General features: G+C 44.7%; 1 protein-coding gene across 5 annotated transcripts in view; it reads right to left on the bottom strand.

The window, feature by feature from the left end:
- Nucleotides 1-22,888, bottom strand: part of ZFPM1 (zinc finger protein, FOG family member 1) — a 112,076-nt gene that overhangs the window by 70,886 nt on the left and 18,302 nt on the right. The window contains exon 1 of one of the 5 annotated variants that reach the window (XM_082229187.1): nucleotides 19,297-19,315. The exons of the other annotated variants lie outside the window; for them this stretch is intronic. The gene's annotated coding sequence lies outside the window, so the exon portion shown is untranslated. Of the gene's footprint in view, nucleotides 1-19,296; nucleotides 19,316-22,888 lie in introns of those variants that run through there. 5 annotated transcript variants of the gene reach the window in all.

Here is a 22,888-nt window from a genome sequence, read left to right as displayed (position 1 = left end):
CTCCACGCTTGACTGAAAGTTCCAGAAAAACACGCTGAGCTGTCAACCAACCGAAGCCCCATTGTCAGGCTAAATCCCATTCAGACCAAAGGGGAGGTACAGAAGGCTTCCCCAACCTGAGGCTATCTCAATGTTTTGGATAGCAACTCCTCTCAGCCCCAGCCAGCATAACCATGCTCCCAGGCTGACCGAGGCTGATGGGAGTTGTTGTCTGAGAAGATATCAGGCGGGCACCAAGGATCTCACCTCAAAGCTACCTCATGCTCCATGTGTTCATTTGGACGAGGCCTCTCCACACAGAGGAGACATGTGCCCAAGGAAAGCTATACAGACAAGCTCCTATCTGCATAAGGGGAAGATGGGTGAGCGAGCAGATAGCGGTGGATACCACCAAAGAGGATGTTGGGCAGATAAAAGCAAAAGAAGAGCCCTCAGCCAGACGCAAGCCACAGATAGAAGGCCCACAAAGATGCCAAAATTGTTAATCAGAAACCTACTGCCCATAGTGGGTTTCCTTTCCCTCTGGAGCCTAAGAAGTTGGTATGTACAGGGAGAACAAAATATTTCCCCCTCTATGACTAGGAATGATGGGGTCACTCAATGACATTGGCTGGTTTTAAACTCAGAACCGTAAGTGTGTAGTAAGTTCTTCCCTAGGTAATTCATTTATGAAACTCACCTTCCCTCCCCCCCCCAACTTCCTAACATAAAGATGGCAATGCCAGTTTATCTTACAAGGTTGTTCTTAAGTATTTCTAGGATACATGAAGCACCTTGAGTATTCACCAAGCACATTGTATCAGTGCTAAATATTGCCAGTCGTTTATTAATGTATTGTTCATTGTTTATATCCCATCCCTCATCTGCAGACTGCCCAGTGCAGATCAAAATAAGAAATGGAACAACCAATTAAAAACAATTCCCAAAGTCCACCATTAACTATATTCTGTGGTCCAAGCATATTATCCATCAAAGGCCTGACTACATACATACATACATACTGCATGGTTTCAGCTGGCACATAAAAACTAGGTAAAGTTGGTGATGCGGATTTATGTACTGTATGTATTCTACAACATGCCATTGGTGCAATCATAATGCATTAATGGTGGGGAAGATTTTGCTGGACTGTACACATATCATTCTGCTTTATTAGCTGTTCTGTGATGCTTCCCTAATGTTATTCTATTATTGCCAGCTAGACTAGAGAGCGCAAGAAAAGCAGGGCCAAAAAATAACAACCCTGGAACATTTGGGGTATGAAAAGTTACAGGATTTCAGCAGGAATTGATGAGACACCCACTGATTGCAAACAAAGCGGTATGTCCGCTCCAATACAATCACGAGCGCAAATAACCCCAAACAAACTACAGTTCTTGGGATTTGTTTTAGGTGGGTGAAATGTGCTTTAAATATATGGTGTGTATGCCACCAGAGAGACCCCATATCATATCGCAATCAGCCCAGCACCAGACTCAAAAGCCTCAGTCTGGGCTGGTTTCTACTACTCTCTTTCTCCAGCCCTCCCCTGACAACTTAAAAACTTGTCCAAAGATAAGTTTAATATCAGTCTGGTGTGAGCAGCTGATAAGTGTGCAGGCAACGCCCAGCAGCAAAGAGGAACCTCTCTCTTTCTCTAAATGAGGAGTCCTTCTCCATTTTGCTCCAAGATGATAAACTGAGCCTGACCTTCCACTTCAGTCTCCATAGTAACACAGGTGCCCCCTCTGCACGTTCTGCCCTCCACACGCTCCCAGTGATTAAAAATGCTAAGAACTGGGGAGGGAAGAGGCGGAAGTCCAATAATTTTACTATTTCTCACCCTGCTCTGCTTCAGAGCTCTTTGCCTAATTTAAAAACACCACGATTCAGCCAGGAATTGTGGTTGATAGAGGTCTCTCAGATTCTTTCTACCTCCTCGAGACATATAAGGTCCAGACTGCACAAAGGCCACATTCATGTCATACATTGAAAGCTCTATGGCACTTTAAACAGTCATGGCTGCCTCCAAATAATTATAAGAGAACTGTAGTTTGTTAAGGTTGCCAAGAGTTGTTAGGAGACCTCTAATCCACTCCCACAGCTACAATTCCCAGAGTTTCTGGTAAGAGGTATTGCTAAACTGCACAGCAAATTGTAGCAGTCACTCCCTGGGAAACTGGGCTTATTTGTGGGGTGGGGAGAAGGAAGCATCTGATAATTGCCAGGGTCCTTTGGGGAAAAGCCATGACAACTAAGAGTTTGCAGTGTACATAAGTCCACATTCTGAACAGCTTGCACTGCTTTGAAAGCAACAGCCAATAAATATCCTCTACAATCATTCAAAGTGGACTTTTTCTCCCTCTCGTAACATGAGAACAAATGAAGATGAATGATGCAAGTTTCAGGGAGGAGGTAGAAATGATGAATTTGTCACACAACACATAGTTAAAATGTGACCATTCGTTACCACAAGATGGCCACCAACCTGGATGGCTTTAAAAGGGATATTAGACAAAGTAATGGACTCAGGTCCCCAGAACCTCAAGGATCACTCCTCCCCATATGAACCAACCTAGACCCTGCAATCATCAGAGAGGCCCTTCTCCATGTGCCCCCAATATGATGGGTGGCAAAACAAGAACCGGCCTTTTTAGCAGTGGCTCCCAGTTTGTGGAATGCTTTCCCCAGGGAGGTTCACCTGGCACCATTATTACATATCATTAGGTGCCAGGCAAAAACATTTATTTTCTGCCAGCCCTTTAAAAAAATATAAATGAGCTTTAGATTTTTCTCTGTTTTGCTTTATGCTAATTTTAATGTATGTGTGTCTTTTATTGCATGTTGCTTTGAGTTACTTTTTGAAAAGTGACTAATAATAATAATAATAATAATAATAATAATAATAGAGAAGGCTACCCCTGACTACTAAGTCACGACAGCAGTGCTGCCTGCCTCTGAATACCAGTTGACAAGGAGGAACAGCAAAAGAGGGTTATAGCTTTCAGGCCCTGCTTGTGAGCTTCCCAGAGGCATGCGACTGGCCAGTGCAGGAAACAGGATGCTGAACTAGATAGGACATTGGTCTGATCCAGCAGAGCTGTTCTTAAGAAGCATCAGGAAAACGCTCCATGGCTCACTTTGTTCACACAAACAGTGCCACAAAAAAGCTAATTCTCCATGGCACAATACTGAGACTATATAGATAGAAGGATCGGTCAATTTCGACTCATGCAGATTCTCATTGTCCCAATGTTAAATTTTGTCCTCCACATTTCTGCAGCAATCTGCATTTAAGAAACAAAACCAAACAGGAAATCCTCACAAAAATTCATCAGCATTTTTGTGCAAATTTCTCCAAATAAGTACAGTTTTTTTTAATGTACTTTTGACTAAAGCATGTATCCTTGCAAGCAATATCTCCTAATAGAATGCATTTTGTATATAGTTTTCACTAAATAAAACCACTACGCTAAAGAACCACTACACTAGTGTTACGAGTTTCTGACAAGGGCCTGGGAGATCAGGCTCAAATGCCCAATTGGTCATGGGCCAGGGGATTTTGCCTTTTAAAGTCATAACTGTGTCTTTAAAAAAAAGAAAAGTATTTTTTTCAAAAAAAGAGTGATATGAGCCAAAATTCATAACAGCTGACAAGATGTAAACGGGACAATTTAAAAACTCATTTTTTCGCCTATACCTGGTCACATCCACAACATTGTATCCTGGTAAGCCTGTGCTGATGCAGCATACAGGAACCCACCCCCACAAAATAAAGTGGGGCAGAAGGACCTTTAGGCGCTAGCACTAATTAATGACATTTATTCTCAGCTGAACATATCCAAGAAGGAAGGCGAGAAAGCCAGTGGAATGCTCAAAAGGCGTTTTTGAAGACACCCTTCACAACAAGATGGCTGCTCAAAGGTCAAGAGAGCATCTGAACTTTTTGGCTTTACTTCAGCAAAAAAGAAAAACCCTTCCCTGTTCCCCAAATCTCTTGGGAAAGGAAAGAGAAGAGGGGGGTAAGCGAGGAGGAGGAGGAGAGTCACAGCCTGAGAAAAAACAGCTCTGCTGCCGCTATCAGGGAGATTGGTTTCAGACAGAGCTCCTCTCTCTGCCAAGTCCATATCCTATCTGAGGCGGGTGCAGTTACTTAACATTCATCACGGACTGAACTCTGTAACTTTATCAGTTCTTGAGTATGGCGCCATCTCAGGGGCCGGCCATTCTCGGCTCTCAGATAGGCCCGATAAACCACTGATAGATTACAAAAGATTGTTTCACTTCAGGGGACACGATTACTAATACTAATAGCGTGTGTGTGTGTGTGTGTGTGTGTGTGTGTGTGTGTGTACGCGCTCTCTCGCTCTCTCACATCATATCAAGCTAAGAAGGGAAGCGAGAGAGAGAGAAGGAAAGAAGAGAAATAATGAGAAAGAAAATACGAGGGCAATAGCAATGAAGTGACTTTACGTTTCAGATGGGGACCGATAACGCACTGATAGATTTTAAGAGAGGGGAAAGATTCTAATAGAGCTATCCCCACTCCTCAGACACATCAGATGGATAGGAAAAGATTGCTTTGCAAAAAGGAGGCGGCGACTTCTAATGCAATGCTGAGCCTTTCATCTGATAGGGGTAGGGAAAAGGGGAGTCTGGAACAGGGAAGGAACAGAGGGCTGGGGTGTGTTCATAGGCGGGTGGTGAGGAGAGGAGATAGCTACAGACTCTAATTCTCTCCATCGCTCAATATTGCAAAAAATAAAATTAACATTTTAAAAGCTCCATGGAGGGGGGAAGACTGCATTTCAACGTATGTAATAATTACTAAATAAATTTGTGCTTAGCATTTGCATTGCCGTTCAAAATGGTTTCACATCTCCCTAACAGGAACCAAGAATAGTGTCAGGAATACTTTCAACACAAAATGTGTCTCTTCACAACAACCCGGTTTCCTAGACTGACTGTCGAAATATAAAATAAAAACCTCAATCAATTCTGTGTGATGGGAGGGTGAAGCAGCCATCCAATGCCAAGGAGAGAGTAAGAAGGAAGGCAGTTTACTAGTAATTAGGTGTGATATCTTGCTCCATATATTATGCAGAACTGAAATTGCTCAGGGAATGGTATCTAATACAGCCTTCTCTGACCTGGTGCCCTTCAGTTATTTTGGACTTCAGCTTCCATCATAATGCCCACTGTCTCTGTTGGCTGAAGCCAATGAGAGTCACCGTCCAAACCAGCAGGAGGAGACCAGCTTGGGGAAGGCTGGTATAAATGGGAAGGACATGCAGGCAACCAAAGGGGCCTTGGGAAATCATCCTGGCTCATCTTCTTCCCTGTTATTCCCATTTGAGCTACCAATAAGCTACACATAAAGACAGGTGAGCAAGACCAAAACATGGAGAGAAAGGGAAAAGAAAGCAACAAATGGATCAAAATGGCACAAAAAGTGTTTGATCTTCAGACTCTCATAAAGAAAACCTTGTCCACAAGTGAAGCACTGGAGGTGTGGGCAAGAGGACAGAGGTGCAGCGCTGGAATGGGGAAGATTAGGATCTGTAGGCAGTCAGCCTCCTGACCTCCAGCCGAGGAAGAGCAGGGATCTCTCTAAATAATCTGAACATGAGACATTTCCTATTGGTACAGAACGATGAGTCTACACCCTTCTCAGGCCCACTGACTCACCCACCTGGGAACCATCTCTGTTGCTGTGCCTTGTATTTGTCTCACGCAGCCCGGTTCTGTACTGCTGTGGTTCATCTTCTGGCAGAAACTACCTGTGCTATTGGTTTTGCAACTCATTGTGGCAAAATTACATAATCGGTTACATAAACTGTATAAGTTACGTTGCCATTATTCTACTCCATTCATTTCAATGCAAAGGATTAAAGGGGCGGGGGCACAAACAATTATGTATCATTAGCAGACTGAAAACAACAACAGTGAATGCTGATTGTCTTTGCTGGATTGGTTTTGTCCCAGACATGGAATGGATCAGTGATTTCTGCTCCCATTTCCATTTGTGTTAGAATGATCTGAAATTTGTACTGGTGGCGTCCAGTTTGAACTGCAGTTCCCATAGTCCCTTGCCATTGGCCATGCTAGATGCAGCTGGGTGGGAGTTGTAGCCCAAAACATCTGGAGGGTAGCAGGTGGGGGAGGGGTTGTTGTTGTAATAACATCATCTTGAATCATTTGCAGTAAGGGCAACAACACTTCTAGGTTAAGCGTGAAATGCACTGGCCCCAACGTTCAGCAAGGATACCCTAATTTGGGTTACGGGAGACTGCATGATTCTATAGCTCTCTGTGAAGAACAGGGATATGGAGAGAGCAGAGCAGATGGGAACCTACTGCCTCTGTGTTGGCCTTTACCAACCTGGTACTTCAGAGACCTTTTGGACTTTATCTCCCATCAACCCTGGTCAACACAGCTGGCACCAGATTGGCAAAGGTTTCCCCACCTGCCTGCTAGAAGCATCAGGAGGAAATACAAACTCAGGACTGAAATGAACCACCTGTGCAGAGCATCTCTTTCATTACCACCCTCAACAGCAGCCAGTGTGAGTTCACTGCATTATTGTTACATATGCAAAAGGACATTTCACACACCACGCAGAAGCAAAACTTATGCTTGCTACTGGGAAGGCACACAACATGAGTGCATCTGCAAAACCCAGTGTGTTTGCAAATTCTACATGTTACTGCACTTGCACATTATCAAGTCTATAGTTAAAATTACTACATGTTACTTGCACATTACTACATTATCAAGTCTATAGATAAAATGCCTCATGTTATTATGTGACGGGGGGGGGAGGGGACAAACCTGCTGGTGCCATTCAAACATAATATAATAAGAGAGGCCCCAATTTACTCTGCACTCAATCCAAGAGGTGGAAGGAAGGGAAACATTTCTGCTGCAAAGGTGGTTTTGAGGTTGGAGGAAACAGTTCTCTGAGAGACGCAAAATAAAAAAATAAAAAAGAATGAGCTCTATTCCTTTGTGGTTTCCTCAGCTGGTGGTTAAAAAAAATAAAATCAGATGCAGCCCACAGAACGGGGATGTTACACAAGCCACATGGCAGTGGGGTGTGAGTGTGGGTTTCAAAGTCTTCCTTGCTCTTGAAGAGAATTTTATGAAGAATTCCCTGCTCAATGTTTCCCCAGAAAGGCATCAACTAGTACCACTGTATCAGCCTACGGGCTGCATTTCCTTCTGGGAAACCTCCCGAGGGGCAATACCAATGGCGGATGATGCCAGAAGCAAAAGTGGGTGGAACAATGAATGTGAATTTGAATTTTGTGCAGCTAGGCTAGTTCCTCTCCTCCATCCAGGCATTATCAGAGATCTGGGGCACATTCTAGTCTGGCCAGAAAACCCAGGCCAAGGAGAGGTGTGGTCTGAGGCTAGTCCCAAGGGCCAGACAGAGAGACCTAGAGGGCCATATACAGCCCTGAGGTTTGCCACCCTTGATTTCAGGCAATATTTCCCAAACAGCCAACAAATTGCTTCAATGAATAAGTAATTAAAAACACGAAAGAAAGAAAGAAAGAAAGAAAGAAAGAAAGAAAGAAAGAAAGAAAGAAAGAAATCAGTTAAGTCAAAGGCTCCAGTGATTCCAACACAGAAGAGGTCCCCCACTGCACCTCTATATAATTAAGTGTTCTGGCCTTTTCTTCTTCCAGTCTGGAGGCACACTCAGAACAGGGACACACTTAGGTATAGATGAATAGAAACAGATGCCTCTGAAGTGAGGCCATTATTTCACTTTCATACCAAAAAAATAAAACCACGCGAAGCACGCCATTTTAAAGATGGTGGGAGATTTTCATTTCAGCTTTCAAACGTTAAGAGAAATGTTGCCTTACTGTTTGTTTAGCTGGAGTGAAGTGTACTGACATTTAACCCAACCCATGCCCTTGGCAGGAAAGAGCAGACAAAGCCTCAGGATACAGTGGGTCTGTCTGCTAAAAACACGATTGTTTCTCCGTAACAATGCTCCACTACTTGTACCTGAAGACTTGTAACTATAAACACTTACGTGAGAGACATACGGGGAATTATGACGGGTCTTCTCACATTCCTTATGGGGCAGAGAATATAAACTTCCAATCCCTGAAAAAAGTGATTCCTTCAACGTTGGTTTTCTATATCACTTCAATTTCATAAGGTAACATTTTCCAGATAACAGACGCCGTCTCCAAAGGGAATAAGGTATTAAGCAGGATTCCAAAGCAGACCAAATCCTGTAGCTGAGATACGTCAAAGCAGAACTATACCATCTTAGGGCAACGGTGAATGATCAAGGTTAAAATATAAATGGAGTAGCTTCAATATGCACAGGGGTGGGGTGGGGGGAGAGAATTCTAGGCAACGTCGAAGTCACATGGAGTGTGCTACCCCTTGGAAGAGGCAGGGGGAGACAGTGAGGAGAGCTGTGCATGACAACACATAAGCAGTAAGAAATCTCCTAAGAGGCTGGACAGCAAGATCAGAGCCAGGGTAACTTAATTTAACTTCCCTCAAACATAGCAATTTCAGCAAACTGAAAACTTTTCACAGCTTTAGCATCTCCCTGAGAAGATGGGAGAAGAGACTGGCTGCTGGATCAGTCCCAAGGCCCATCTAGTCCATTATCTCGTTTCTTGACAGTGGACAATCGGATGCCTCTCAGAAGACTGGAAGGACACAGGTGCAACATCACACTCCCCACTTGAGCTCCCCAGCAACTTGTAGTCAGAGGCATACTGCCTCTAAGCAACCTGTGGTAGCAAATTCCATAGTTTACCGAATGGAGTAAGTCCTTAGGAACATAGGAAGCTGCCCTATACTGAGTCAGACCATTGAGCCATCTAGCTCAGTAGTGGCTCTCCAGGGTTTCAGGCAGGGTTCTCGTCCAGTCCTACCAGGAGATGTCGGGGATTGAACTGGTACCTTCCGAGTGAAAAGCAGGTGCTGGCCCTTCCCTTCCTCTGGTTTGTCCTGAATCTTCCACATTCAGCTCCCTCAGTTCCAGTAGTATTGGGGGGAACTTCTCTATCCACGTTCTCCACTTGCCTACCTTAGTTTCGCTCATTGTCCCAATGCAGGCCCCTTCTTGCATTGCAATACAGCTCTTCTGCACACAGGCTTCCCCATGAACTTCAATGGAAGAGGCATCTCCATGCATGGAAAGGTGCAAATCTCAGATCACATCCTGCTACCAAAGTGAATGGAGTACCCTTGACGGTGCAGGAGCTTGTTTGTTTGTTTTGGTCTGAATTATCATCTTCACCCCCTTTACCTTTTGTTTTAAGAAGGCTTTTCTGTCTTCCTAATTCTAGACTGGGGTCTCTCCCAGCCCTAACTGGAGACGCTAGGAATTGAATCTGGGACTTTCTGCATTCCAACAGGTAGTCTGCCACTGAGCTACAGCAGAGTACATCACTGAAGAAAGTAATCCCCTACCCTCAAATCACACAAACACTAAAAACAGTATCCTACCTAGGCGCCTCCAGAATGCAGCTGCAGTTTGTCACTGGGTGGGATATTTCAATATATATTTTTTTTCCAGGATTGTCTGCTAGATTTTTTTCATTATTTATAAATTTAATAAATTGTTGTTGTTGTAGCAGTAGTATGGAAGAGCACTCTTTTGCAACAAAAGAAGGGCAAACAAACAACAGTCTGTGGTGTGAAAAGTGACTCAATTTTAGCAGGAAAACTAGGGAACATGACTGATTGGAAACAAAGCAGTCCCCAAAACATTTGCAAGGCACAAACAGGAGAGAAAGTAGGGTCACGTAAAACTGTTCCATGTACCATCATAAGCGCAAATCTTGCTCAATAAAAGGATCTTGCAGGAACCTTCTGCCTCCTTTTCAACTCAAACACATTTCAGGTTTTCATTTTCAGCATGGCTTGCACTGGAGAAAGTTGTGGTGGATCAGACCCTTATTCCCAATCTATTAGGCCCTACGCCAATTTGCTCAAAATAATGATTCCTTGCTATCTTGCACAGTGGGCCTGGAATGAAAGGAGTCTCCCATCCCGCCAACCCCACCCTGAAACATGTAGACATGTGAGTAAGTCCTATTCCAGATCTTATTACGTGACCAAAGAGTAAAAAAAGTGGGGGGAGGGGAGAGAAAGAGTCAGCCATTCTATTCTCATGAGCAGGATTCTTTCTCTCCTGCTTCTGCGTTTTTTGTGGGTTTTCTTTTTTCTTTTTGTTCCTGGGGTTGTGTTTTGACTTCATTTGCAAAAATAAAAAATAAAAAAATAATGTGCAATTTTAATTTAATGGTAACATTTTATCACCAGTTCCATGAATTATCAAGGCACCAGGGTTTGTGTGTTTTCTGTTCTTGGCATTTTGGTAGAGCGAGATAAGAGTAAAAAACAACAGAGTTGCTCAGAGAGTGAAAAAGGGAGATAGATAACGCAGATATCAACTCCTACACAAAACAGCCCTGGACTTATCTCTGCTTTTTATCACAGTTCCTTTAAAAAAATAAAATAAAGAGAAGAGAACAGCCCAACTGGAATGGGGCAAGCTCATTGAAAATGAACTTTATACTGCTTGGTCTTTAGTTAGAAAATTTAGAGGGAAGAAAACTTGAGATTTGAAAGAGAGATAACTTCAAAGGTCAGTAAACCCTGAACAATTAAGGACTGACATTTATTTTGCACAGGGTGTGTATGTGTGTGTGTGTGTGTGTATATATGTGTATATATATATATATATATATATATATATATATATGCTTTCGTAGATTTTCACGGGTACAGGAATGCAGGTTTTGGTGTCTTCGGGACACGGGAAGACACCCGAAGACACCAAAACCTGCATATATATATATATATATATATATATATATATAGCCCCTTAAAAGGTGATTATTTATGGATTTTGGAATTTACCCCCTTCCTTGATGGGTTATTTTCAATGTACTGAACGAACACCTGCAAAAAATGTTTAGGTGTTGAACTGGAAATGAAGAGAGTTGCTGCTAAAGTCCTGCGGTGCAAATAAGAATTGAACATTTGCCAGATCCTAACAGCAATCCATATACAGTGGTACTTCAGTTTACGAACTTAATCCATTCCGGAAGTCACTCCTTAAACCGAAACCGTTTTTAAACCGAGGCGTGCTTTTTCTAATGAGGCCTCCCGCCGCCGGTGCCCTTCCACCGTTCGGATTCCGTTCTTAGACAGAAGTAAAGTTCTCAAACCAGGACACTACTTCCGGTTCTGCGGAGTTCGTAAACCGAGTCGTTTGTAAACAGGGCTGTTCTTAAACTGAGGTACCACTGTACATGTATCGTCTTGCTAGGGTAGATGTTCCCCAGGGGATCTGGAAACTTATTCCTCTAGAAGGAACTGGAGAGCCAGTGTGGTGTAGTGGTTAGAGTGTCGGACTCGGACCTTGGAGACCAGGATTCAAATCCTGACTCAGGAAGCTCAGTTGGTTAAATTGGACCAGTCCCTGTCTCTCAGCCTAACCAACTTCACAGGGTTGTTTTGAGGATAAAATGGGGAGGGAGAAGAACTGGGTATGCAGCCTTGAGCCCTTTGAAGGAAAGATAGGATAGACGTGTAAAAACAAGCAAATAAATAAAAGTTATCCCAGCAGAATGGGCAAGAGGCTAACTTGCAATCCTGCTTTGCAGTCATTCATGTAAAAAACCAGGATGCTTTTAAAAGAGTAGTGAAAAGGGCAAAATTATTCCCATTCTGCCAAACAGCAATTAAAAGGGCAATTCCACAAAGTATTTTGGGAAGTTTGTTTTAATTATGCATTAACATAGAGTTGTAAATGAAAGTCTTGCCCCTAATCCCAGACTTGGTTGTGGATACTCACAGCTAAAAATGACTCTCTGCACATGTTCAGACACATCCTCATTTTTACAAGGACTACGTGTGCCACAAGTGTTCATATCGATGCTCTGCAGTTTTATCCAGAAGAACTTGTCTTCAAATCAAATCCTGAATACTCCCATGCCAGGGCATTCAAAAAGGGGGAAACAGACATCTACCCATGCCCTGCTTTAAACCACCCATTGTAGGAGTGGGGAAAGTGACCTTTGTGTCAACCTGATTTAGGGGCAAACCCCTTAGCATCACCCTTCTTGGCACAAGGACAAAACGCATCTCCCGAGCTGAAAAGGAGAGTAAAATATCTCCTGGCACAAAGCCCACATCACAATCAGACCCCCTGGCTCTGTCTGTGGCAGTCCCTAAACTCCAAGTACCCAAGAGTTCACAAAGCTACAATCCAAGTGGCACCCCCCCCCCAACATACACTAAAAGCAGCTAGGTTAAACAAGGATGCTCGTTTAAACATACAACTAACATCATGTGTAGATGGAGATGTAAAATGGTTACAGCCTCCCATAGACCAGTGTAGAAAGTGTTAGCAATGGCACGCAGAGTTCCCCTGGGATGTGGGTGGAGATTTTGTGATGAGACCGAACTTGGGTACTGTAACCAAGGAATCTTGGTTCGAGGAATTTCTGTTGCACATGCAAAAAGAGCTCGAGATCACTAACTCTGTAATAGTAGCAGTAGTCTATGGCCACTTTAGACAGTCATTGCTTTCCCCAAAGAATTCTGGGAAGTGTAGTTTGTTAAGGGTGCTGAGAGTTATTAGAAGACATCTATTCCTCTAACAGAACTACAATTCCCAAAGTGGCTTAACCCTCAAATCCCTCTTCCCAAGGAACTCTGGGAATTGTAGCTTTGTGAGGGGACTGAAGGTCTAACAACTCTCAGCACTCTCAACAAACTACACTTCCCAGGATTCTTTGGGAATGTCTTTGGGGTTCTTTCCTGAATGAAGGCATGGCTGTTAGAAAGGGTATAGCAGTGCTGTTATCTGCTGGTGCAGATGTGGCCTTTATGAATGCCTTAGAGTGGTCAAAGAACTTTGTGCTCACTTGTAATCACTAAAGAAGCCTGTAAGGCCAGGGCTATTTATTATCCGCAGCTGACAGCCAGGAGGTGAAAGCCGAGACTGGTGAGTCCCTCTAAGTTCACCTGGCAAGGCCAGTGCGGAAGAAGAAAGATTTGAACCTGAGGCTTTCTGCCCACTCCCTTAGCCACTGGGCTACCCAGATCTTTTCTTTACAAAGGAAAACAACAATATAGGGTGTCCCTTTATGAAGTGCACCCATTTCCTTGCCAGAGCAGTTGGGATCAAAAGCCCAGAGAAAATTGTCTGCCGTTTAAATTACCGGTACTTCCTTTGCCCAGGGGCCACAAAAGCCACACAAACCCATAATAAAACTCTTTCACTGGGCACTGTGGGGGAGAAATGTCTTCCTTGGCATGATCCCCAAACCCCCACTGGCCCTCCCTTTCCTCTGAGACACACACACAGACACAAAATTGGTGCTTCAAGGTTGCTCCATCCCCAGCAAAAAGAAAAAGAAAAAAGGACAAAATCCTCCAACAGCTAAGGGGGGGGGGGGAGCAAATTCCAATCGTCTCATTTGCAGCACCGTCGCTTAAAAAGGCATCAGGCTCACTCAACGCATGCTTGCATTTTTTTAATTGTCTCGGCCACAATGAATTTTTTAGAGCGCTCCGGAAGAGCCAGGCCTTTATGTAGTTGAAACATGGGGCAGAACACAAGAAATATTGTGGGGAGGGGGCACGACAACTCAGGCTCTCTTCCCCCCCCCACCGCTCTTTCCTTCCCCCCCTCCTCTGCCCTCACACTCCCATCCCTACCTTCTTTTTTGAAAAACATAATTTATCTGTGTATTATCAAGAAATCCAGACACTTTAATCAGTGAGCTATGAAGTCAGTATTTCCATTCTTATCTAGTGGAGGAGTGGAAATGGAGAGGAGATAGGCAGCTCCAGAGCCAGCCCGTGGTGGGGAATGTTAATGGGAGAAGAGGCTGAGCGATTGGCTACTGAGCTTTGGCTATCTCCACCATTATCAAGCCCTTATCAATCCAACCATCAGTGGCGCAGTAATGGGGCCAGTTCAACTTCCCGCATTATCATATCCGCCTGAAACCTGCATGAGAGGCCTCAGCTGGGAGACAGAGGAGTGAGCGAGCGACTGAACTCCACGTTTGAAAAAAAAGAAAAAGAAAGGAAGGAAGAAAGACGGAGGGAGGGAGGAGAGGACTGGAATGGGGGCTATTTGGGGGAGGTGGTATAAGAAAAATGCCAGATGAATCAATCCAGATTCGCGGAAGCCAGAGGAGGCGGTGATGCCTGCAGAGCGGCTGGCTGTTTTGTTGCCCTTTCCTGAATGGTGCAAAACCCAGAGCCTTTCTCTGGAGAGTGGTGCGCACCAGAGACCTGTGCTGCCCTAAAGTCTGCTGGTTTTGCCAATTCAGGGGTTCCTAGAGAACAGTAAGGATGATGCTACCCAGCGCTAGCAAAACTGACACTGTGGGCTCCTAAAAGGAACCGAAATCTAAGGAACCCCAGAGCACACATGGCTGCTTCCATTACCCACCCAAAGCCATACTTTCAAACATCTCACACAGCCAGCACAGCATCCCAGATCTCAAGAGGCCTGTTTGAAGCTTAATTTCCAGAAAGGTCCTACCCCTAGGGATAGCCAAAGTGGGGCTTTCCAGTTGCTCCTGGACACCAACTCCCATCAGCCCCCGTCCCCCCCCCAGTCAGATCTGACTTTAAGTTTCCAGGTTTGCCTAGTCCCCTCCAAGTAGCAGGTGGAGGGCATGCAACTGTTGCTTAAAATAATAATATTAAGACTGTACATGTAGCTTACAAGCTTACAAGCTTCAGCTAGGCAGGAGCTGGCTGCAAATTATAGCACAGACACTCGGGTGTGGGGAGGTCTGCCTTCCTCTGCTACCCTCTCCTAATTAACCTGTCTCCGAGGCCTGTCCCTGTGATGTCACTGGGGGCCGCTCCATGACACCATCAGGAGCCTCTCCCAGGTCTCAGGTCCAGACTCTGAAAACTCAGGGTCTGGGATTCTCTGGCAACCATAGCTGGGGATGATGGGAGCTAGAGTCTAGCATCATGTGGGGAGTCCCTGGCCTATGCATCCCAGGTGGTTGAGCTAAGAAACCTGGATTGTAGGAAACTCTCCATTAAGTCCATCATTCTTCCTAGGTTGGATTTTCCCCATTAATTGCAGGTGCCATTGTGAGAGGATGGGCAAGGTGCAAATTTAATTTAAGAAGAAAGAAAAGAAAGAAAAAAGGAAATGCTCCAGTAAGAAGCAGATTTCCTAGCATATTAACCCAAAACTTACAGAAGGAGCTGGAGTACAGCAGAGTTGTCAAACAATCACTTGCTTAGTTGTGTGCATGTGGCAAGTCACTGTTTTGCAAGAGCTTGCCCCAAACCCAGATATCTCTATCTAGATTAGTCTTGACCAACCTAGTGCCCTCCTGCTATTTTGGACTACAACTTCCATAAAAATAATTTTAAAAAAACCCATCTCCAACCTTGAATAGATCCTGCTCAACACATTTGGTGGCTGTGCCAAACACAGGAGCAGCTGTGCAACACAGTTATAGTTCTTTAAAAAAATATTGGATGTGAAAGCAACGAACCACAAAAGGTCATTAATGAACTTTATCATCACCATGAGGAGGAGGAGAAGAATCTTACCAAACAGTGCAACAAATGCAAATTTGAAGACTGTAAGAATTTCTTGCAGCAACTCTGCAGAGACACCTGGAGAATTATTCTTTTTTGCTCCCTGCAAAAGACCCTCCCTTCCCCTCCAGGCCAAAATGACACATCTCAGCCTTTGCAGACTTCCAGGATAAGAGATGGGGGGTGGGGGGAATATACTGTCTCTGGGGCCCACTCATTTTGTCCTCTGTTGACAGCATTGACAAAAGGAGCCATCATCCATGGCAGAGTTGCGACAGGAGCCCCTCAACAGGGGGGGGAAACAGCAACCCACACTGACTCCTGTGGAAGCAGAGAGCCATCTGGGGATTGTCAGTCACTACACACACACACACACACACACACACCCGATGCTGAAGACCCCAGCACCTTTGGTCTCTTCTGTTCAAACACCCCACTTGTTGGCAGAGAAAACGTATGCATGTCTGCTTATATGTCCCACGTTCCTGAAAGGTGAAAGTTGGGGAACCTTGCAATCCAAGGGCCACATTCTCTTGTGGACAACCTTCCAGATGCAAAAATGGGCGTGGCCAGATGCAAAAGTGGGTGGAGCAACTTTATACCAAGCTGGGAAGCTACTTTGTATCAAGTCAAACCACTGAGTCCATCTATCTCAATACTGTCTACACTGACTGGCAGCAGCACTCTGGGATTTCAAACAAGGGACATTCCCAGTCCTACCTGAAGATGGCAGGGATTGAACCTGGGACATTCTGCATGCAAAGCATATGCTCTGCCCCTGAGCTGCAGCCCTTCTCTCTGTGTGTTCCCACAATCCCAACAGAGCATCAGCTGCAAAGTTCTTCAAACTGGTGCTGTTATCAAGTCATCGTGATGTACAGCGCCTGACACCACCCGGGTGCCTTTTAACCAGGTGAGTTCTCAAGGCGGATTGCAATGACAATTTAAACAGTTTCTAAAAATAACATCAGAGAGTTCAAATAAAAAGACAAGCAAATAGCAAAACATACAAACACCCGCACACAATTACAGAGTCTTGTGTCTCCTTGAAAACTAACACAGTTGTTACGATCAGTGATGTGGGATTTCAGGGATATTTTGAATCGGAAGATTTTCCTTGAATTGGAAAATTAGAGTAATTTCCATCAGAAACTTTTTTGATGCTCTAGAAAGTTATCTAATTTAGCATCCTTATTATACTTGTATTTAGTATTGCATTTAGCTGTGATTCCTGCATTGGTCTGTCCCAAACCTACAATTCTATGATTCCACTAAAAAAGCTTAAAAAATTGAATTTGGGCAGGCATGGCAGTTTCAGTGCATTCAACTGGCATCCATTCATTGCTACTATGAATTAAGTTCTAGGGCCAGATAGAAAGGCCTGGAGGGCCGCATTTGCTCCCCACCCAAGCCAGACCTGAGATTCTGTACCCCTCCTATATAGTGACCAGGGCATCTGGACAATCCCATTTGAATCTTCCACTCTTGCAAAGAAATGTGTGTGTCAAAAAAGCCACCAGTCAAGTCACTAAAAATGTGATCAGATGAGGACATGGAATAAAATTATTGCCACTGAAGTCAGAGAAGCCGTTTTGCCCATAATGAAGAACATGGGGGGAAGGGAAAAAGGCAGCAAACATCATGCAAATCAGCGGATAAATTTAACGATCACAGGAAAAGCTAATACGTGGCACAACAGCCAGCGATATCAGTTTTAAGAAACTTATTTACCTTGCCTGTTACCAAAGATTGTCAGTTGGAAGGGTTGCTGCCAATTTAACACACACATGCAGACTCAACACGCCCTTTTGGCCACTAAGAAAGTGTTCCTTTTGGCACCACGGGAAAGGACATGAACTTGGGGTGAGCGGAAAAGAAGCCAATGAAATTGGAGGGAAAGACAGACAAATACTATCCCCCGATCACAAGGGATGTACAACTGGAACTACCTGCGAAGACTGCATTTCCCCCCAAACTCACTCCAGCCCCTAAGCTGAGAACTGTGATTTGGAACACCAGGCTCTTGTTGGGAAGTCAGGCTGTAACCGGTCTCCTTGTTGGCCAAATCAGGGAAATATTGAGGGGCTGGGGGAGGAAGAAGAGAACCAGCCATTTCCCCCTTGGCTAGTCTGGCTAAGCAGACCTTCCTCTGGCTAGTCTACATGTGAGCTGCAGCTTCTACAGGAAGCTACATTATAATGGACTACACCATTGGTCCACCAGTGGCCTTCTAGATATCATGGGACTCAAACTCCAGTCAGCCCCAGACACCAAGGCCAGGGATGATGGGAGCTGTAGTCCAACGACAACCGGAGGGCCACAGGTTCCCTATGCTTGATTTACGCAAATGGCTTTCCGTGTCTCCCGTTTTTCCTCAGCCCTATGACCCAAGAGATGTCAGAGGTTGAATCTAGGACCTTCCACTCATAAAATGGGAGTTGTACCACTGAGCTATTACTGTGACTTGGAGTTCATTGGCTATTGCATGACACACAGGAGTGGGGTCTAGTGCAGGGAGAGACTATTATTTATTGCATTTATATCCCACCCTTTCATCCAAGGAGCTGAAGGCAGCATACATGGTTCTGCTCCTCAATGAATCCCCACAACAGCCCTGTGTGGTAGGTTAGGTTGAGAGGCAGTGACTGGCCCAAGGTCACCCAGTGAGCTCCATGGCCAAGCAGGGATTTGAATCCTAGTCTCCCAGGACCCAGTCCAACATTCTCACCACCCTGGCTCTCACACGACAGGTGCACTTAGATCATCCCTGACATGCTCCTGGGCTGAATGAAACTGGACCCCAGCAACAACTGGGATGCCAACTGGATGTACATCTGTCACCCTTCAAATTGCTCTTTCGGTATTTGCCAGTTTGCAGCAATGCCAGGCTAAGAAACACAACGGCACCCTTTAGCCAAGTTAGTATATTCTATTTCCATACAAGTCCAATGGCTGCCATCATGCAGAGCGATCTGGGCTCCAGTCCACAAAAGCTTATGCCACAACACGTTATAAGCCTTTGAGGCACCACAAGATTTACTCTTCCTCCTCCTCTTCTTCGTTTGTAATCTCCGGATTAAAGATCTGTTTCATTATCAAATTAGTTTAATTGGTTAATTAATCAATTGATTCTGCAGAAGTCTGCATGTAACTAAACCAAGAGAGAAAAACACACTTCATTTCTTCCTACATGCAGATGGTAAATGTTTCAACAGGTGCCATTTCAGGAGAGGCTTCCCACCTGGTGAGAGAGAGTAGAATGCCTCTTCCAAGATACCAAGAAAAAAGTCACTGGGCAGCAAGTCCAAGGTTAAAAATAGTTCTTTAAAAAGTGTTAACCAGGGATGTATTTTTCAGCAATAAAGAAGTTGTGTGTTTTTTTTAAGCAGTCCATCTAAGGAGTTAAAAGCTGCAGTTCTTTTGTGTGTGTTTTGCTGGTGGTGGGCATTTCATAAAAGTCTGACATCAACATGCACAAATTTAAATACTTAGCTCAGTTCCTGAAGGGCTAGTTCCTAAGTACTTGAAACCGTTTCTCATGAAGCTTGGAATCACTTTTGTGATTACACATATGCCAACCGTGTGTTGACTACAACATCAACAGACGACTGCACCATACAAATGGGCTACCACTGACAGAACACAAAATCGGTTGCCCAGTTGGAATGTTGTATACTTCCACTTTAGCTCAAGGCTATTGCCATTCTAGGCTCTACTCCAGGGTTAACTAACCTGTGGCACTACAGACATTGTTGGACTCCAGCAATCAACCTCAGCCAGCAAGGCCAATGGTCAGAGGAGTCCGGAAGCTTCCGGAGGGCCACAGAATAACAACTCCTGCTCTGGACAGACAGAACTTTCACAAACCACAGGGCTTCTCAGCAGAGCCTGTTCACACATTTAGCCGCCAGTCATCAAGTGACAGCTGTAGATGCTTGTGTGAATTAAGAGCTAATTTTCAGACTTGGCGAGTTGTGTGGGGAGAGTAAATGTGTTTGCATTCATAACAACCGAGAGACAGGGCAATATTCAGAGAGATTATAAAAACAGGAGATTAACGAATTAGAGAAAAAAGCATTTCCTTTCTCTGCTGGCAAATGAGAGATGTCACCAAAGCATGTTGATGTGAGAAGAGAAGAGATAACAGATATTTTGGAGGAGAGGGGGGGGGGGAGGCAGTGGAAGGCCCTTATCTGAAATGACTCAGAAGCACTCATTCCTTAACCCTATTCCAGCCCAAGGTCAACAGTTACATTCCTGTCAGTGTTTCATCCTTTCAAAAAACAACAACAAAACATTGCTATAGAACAATGAGGAATCTTCTTTGGCCGAAGCAAGCCAAAGGCAGTTACTCCTTCCTTAGAAAGGCAGCACAGCCAGAGTTGAGGATAGCGGTACTCAAGCAGAATTCGTTCTGTTCTGCCCAGAAAAACTATCCCCTGATAAAAGGCAAAAGTTGGCATTCCCACATCTCCCACACCCTCAAGTGTGCAGAGGGAAGGCTTTCCAAGGATGTTTTCCAAGGAAACCTGGAAGGCTTTCCAAGGCTGAAGGGCTTTAGTAAAGAAGAAGCAGACGGGGAAGACCCAGGTAACTACTGACAGGTGAGCTTGACATCGATACCAGGGAAGGTCCCAGAACAGATCATTCAACAGTCGGTCTGTGAGCATTTAGAAAAGGATGCTGTGATTACTAAGACCCAGCATAGGTTTCTCAAAAATAAGTCATGCCAGACCAATCTGATTTCTTTTCTCTTTTTTTGATGGAATTACAAACTTGGTGGATCAGGGATATTCTTGCAAGGAAGCTGGTAAAATGTGGGTTGAAAGAGGCAACTGTTAGGTGGATTTGCACTTGACTGACTGACCAAATCCAAAGAGTACTCATTAATGGTTCCTCGTTATCCTGGAAAAAAGTGTTAAGTGGGGTGCCACAGGGATCTGTCCTGGGCCTGTTGTTGTTTAATGTCTTTATAAATTACTTGGATGAAGGAATTGAAGGGATGCTCATCAAATTTGCAGAGGACACCAAACTGGGAGGGGAAGCTAATGCCACAGAAGACAGAATCAGAATTCAAAATGACAAACTGAAGAACTGAGCGCAAGCTAACAAAATGAATTTCAATAGGGACAAATGTAAGGTTCTGCACTTAGGCAGGAAGAACCACACGCACAAATATTGGATAGGGGACACCGGGTTTACTAGCAGTACCTGTGAAAAGGATCTAGGGGTCTTGGTGGACCACAAGCTTAACATGAGTCAACAGTGTGATGCAGCAGCAAAAAAAGCTAATGCTATTCTAGGCTGCATCAACAGAAGTATAGTGTCCAGATCAAGGGAAGCAATAGCATCACTCTATTCTGCCTTGGTCAGACTGCACCTGGAATATTGTGTCCAGTTCTGGGCACCACAATTTAAGAAGGATATTGACAAGCTGGAATGTGTGCAGAGGAGGGCAACCAAGATGATCATGGGTCTGGAAACTAAACCTTATGAGGAGCACTTGAAGGAGCTGGGGATGTTTAGTCTGGAGAAGAGGAGACTGAGAGGAGGAGATATGATAGCCATCTTCAAATATCTTCAGGGCTGTTACATGGAGGAGGGGGCATGCTTGTTTTCTCCTGCTCTGGAGGGTAGGACTCAAGCCAAGGGCTTCAAGTTGCAAGAAAGGAGATTCCGACAAACAGTCGGGAAAACTTCCTGACGGTAGGAGCTGTTCAGCAGTGGAACAGACTCCCACTAGAGGTGGTGGGCTCTCCTTCCTTGGTGGTTTTTAAGCAGAGGTTGGATGGCCATCTTCCATTGAAGCTTTGGCAGCGACAACTGTGGTGGGCTCCTTGGGGGCCAGATCTGCCACCTCCTTGGCAGCCCCTCATGCCAGTTCTACGGCAGCCTCTTGGTGAATAGAAGGTGCTGCTGGTCTCCCCCCACCCAGTATTAGAAACTCAGGTGTAGAAGCCAGGCACCAAATGGCTCCTTAAACCAAGGTTACAGTTGCCAAAATGTCTAGTAGCCATTTGTGGGCAAGACGGCTCTAAAATATTGTTTTTCAAATGACTGTGATTGACTATCGGTTAAATAACTGGCTATTTCAGATGACAACCTTGAGAACTTGAAGAAGAAAAATCACTTGATTCAGGGACAGTCTATGTATATATTGCCCTATTGCCCATGGTGACACGGACCATTCATAACGCACGAATGTTCTTCACAACTGTGAGCAGTAGTGGGCAGCAGTGGGGGTAAGTGAAGACAAGCTACAACAATTAACTATAATGTTAATTCACCACTCCTGCACAGAAAAAAGCACTTGGGTTCTGGAAATTCATTTCAATTGTGCAGATAAAATATAACTGATGGAATTCTACAGGATGGGGCGGTATTAGTGTGTGAAAACAGTCCAGATCCAATGAACTGCAGGCATGCACCTACAGAGGGTGGAGATGTCAGGCGCCATCCAGGTGCCCAGGCATCGTCACTTGGTGCAAAATGTGCTTGGCTAATTCTGAACACTGCTGCCACCTCCAGAGAGGAAATGGCAGGGGCTGCCCTCTGGGGTCTCCTGGGCTCTGCACACCCCCCAACTGTGATTCAGAGGGGGGGCCCTTTCCCCCACCCTTCGACAGCCTTTGATTCCCACTTCAACCATCGGTTAAGGTTGATTTGATTACCCACCCACCCATTTCCAATGCAGGTCTTTATTCCCTCCTATTCCTGATGTAGATTGTCACTCACCCCTTCTTCCCTGGCAGGCAGGCAGGTGTGTCTGGGGTGTGTGTGCCATTTTGTGGTTTGCCTTCTGTGCCTAAATGCTTTGGGCTGGCCCTTCTGGTGCTGTTATGCCCCCGCCCCTCCCAGCAGCTTTTCCATGACCGGCACCTCCAGCACTCTCTCAAATTTCAAAATCTGTCCACTTCTCCAAAAGAGTTGGTGACCCCTGGCCTAGGTGAACTAGCCAAGAAAACCAGTTGTTAAAAACAAATGGATGCATTTTTAAAAGCAACGGATCACATAATAAAAGACTGGGAGCTTTGGAACTGTACACACACACACACACACACACAGAGAGAGAGAGAGAGAGAGAGAGAGAGAGAGAGAGAAATCCCTCCTATTTTATATCCAGTTTCACCCTTCACAAGTTCTCCACTTCATTCCAATACAGAGATTTATTCTCCCCCACACCTTAGCTTCAGTTTCTCATTTCCACCCAGGAAGGAAAAAGTTAATGTTATCCTTAAAGACAGGACTTAAGATTATACAGAATTAATGTCAAAAATCACACATATACAGTAGGATGATCAGATGCTGCTAAGATGTAGCTTAA

The sequence above is a fragment of the Podarcis vaucheri genome, assembly GCF_965113315.1.
Source record: "Podarcis vaucheri genome assembly, chromosome: 7".
NCBI classification, from domain to species: Eukaryota; Metazoa; Chordata; class Lepidosauria; order Squamata; family Lacertidae; genus Podarcis; species Podarcis vaucheri.
The sequence above is the reverse complement of the archived record's forward strand: the minus strand, read 5'-3'. Positions and strand labels throughout refer to the sequence as shown.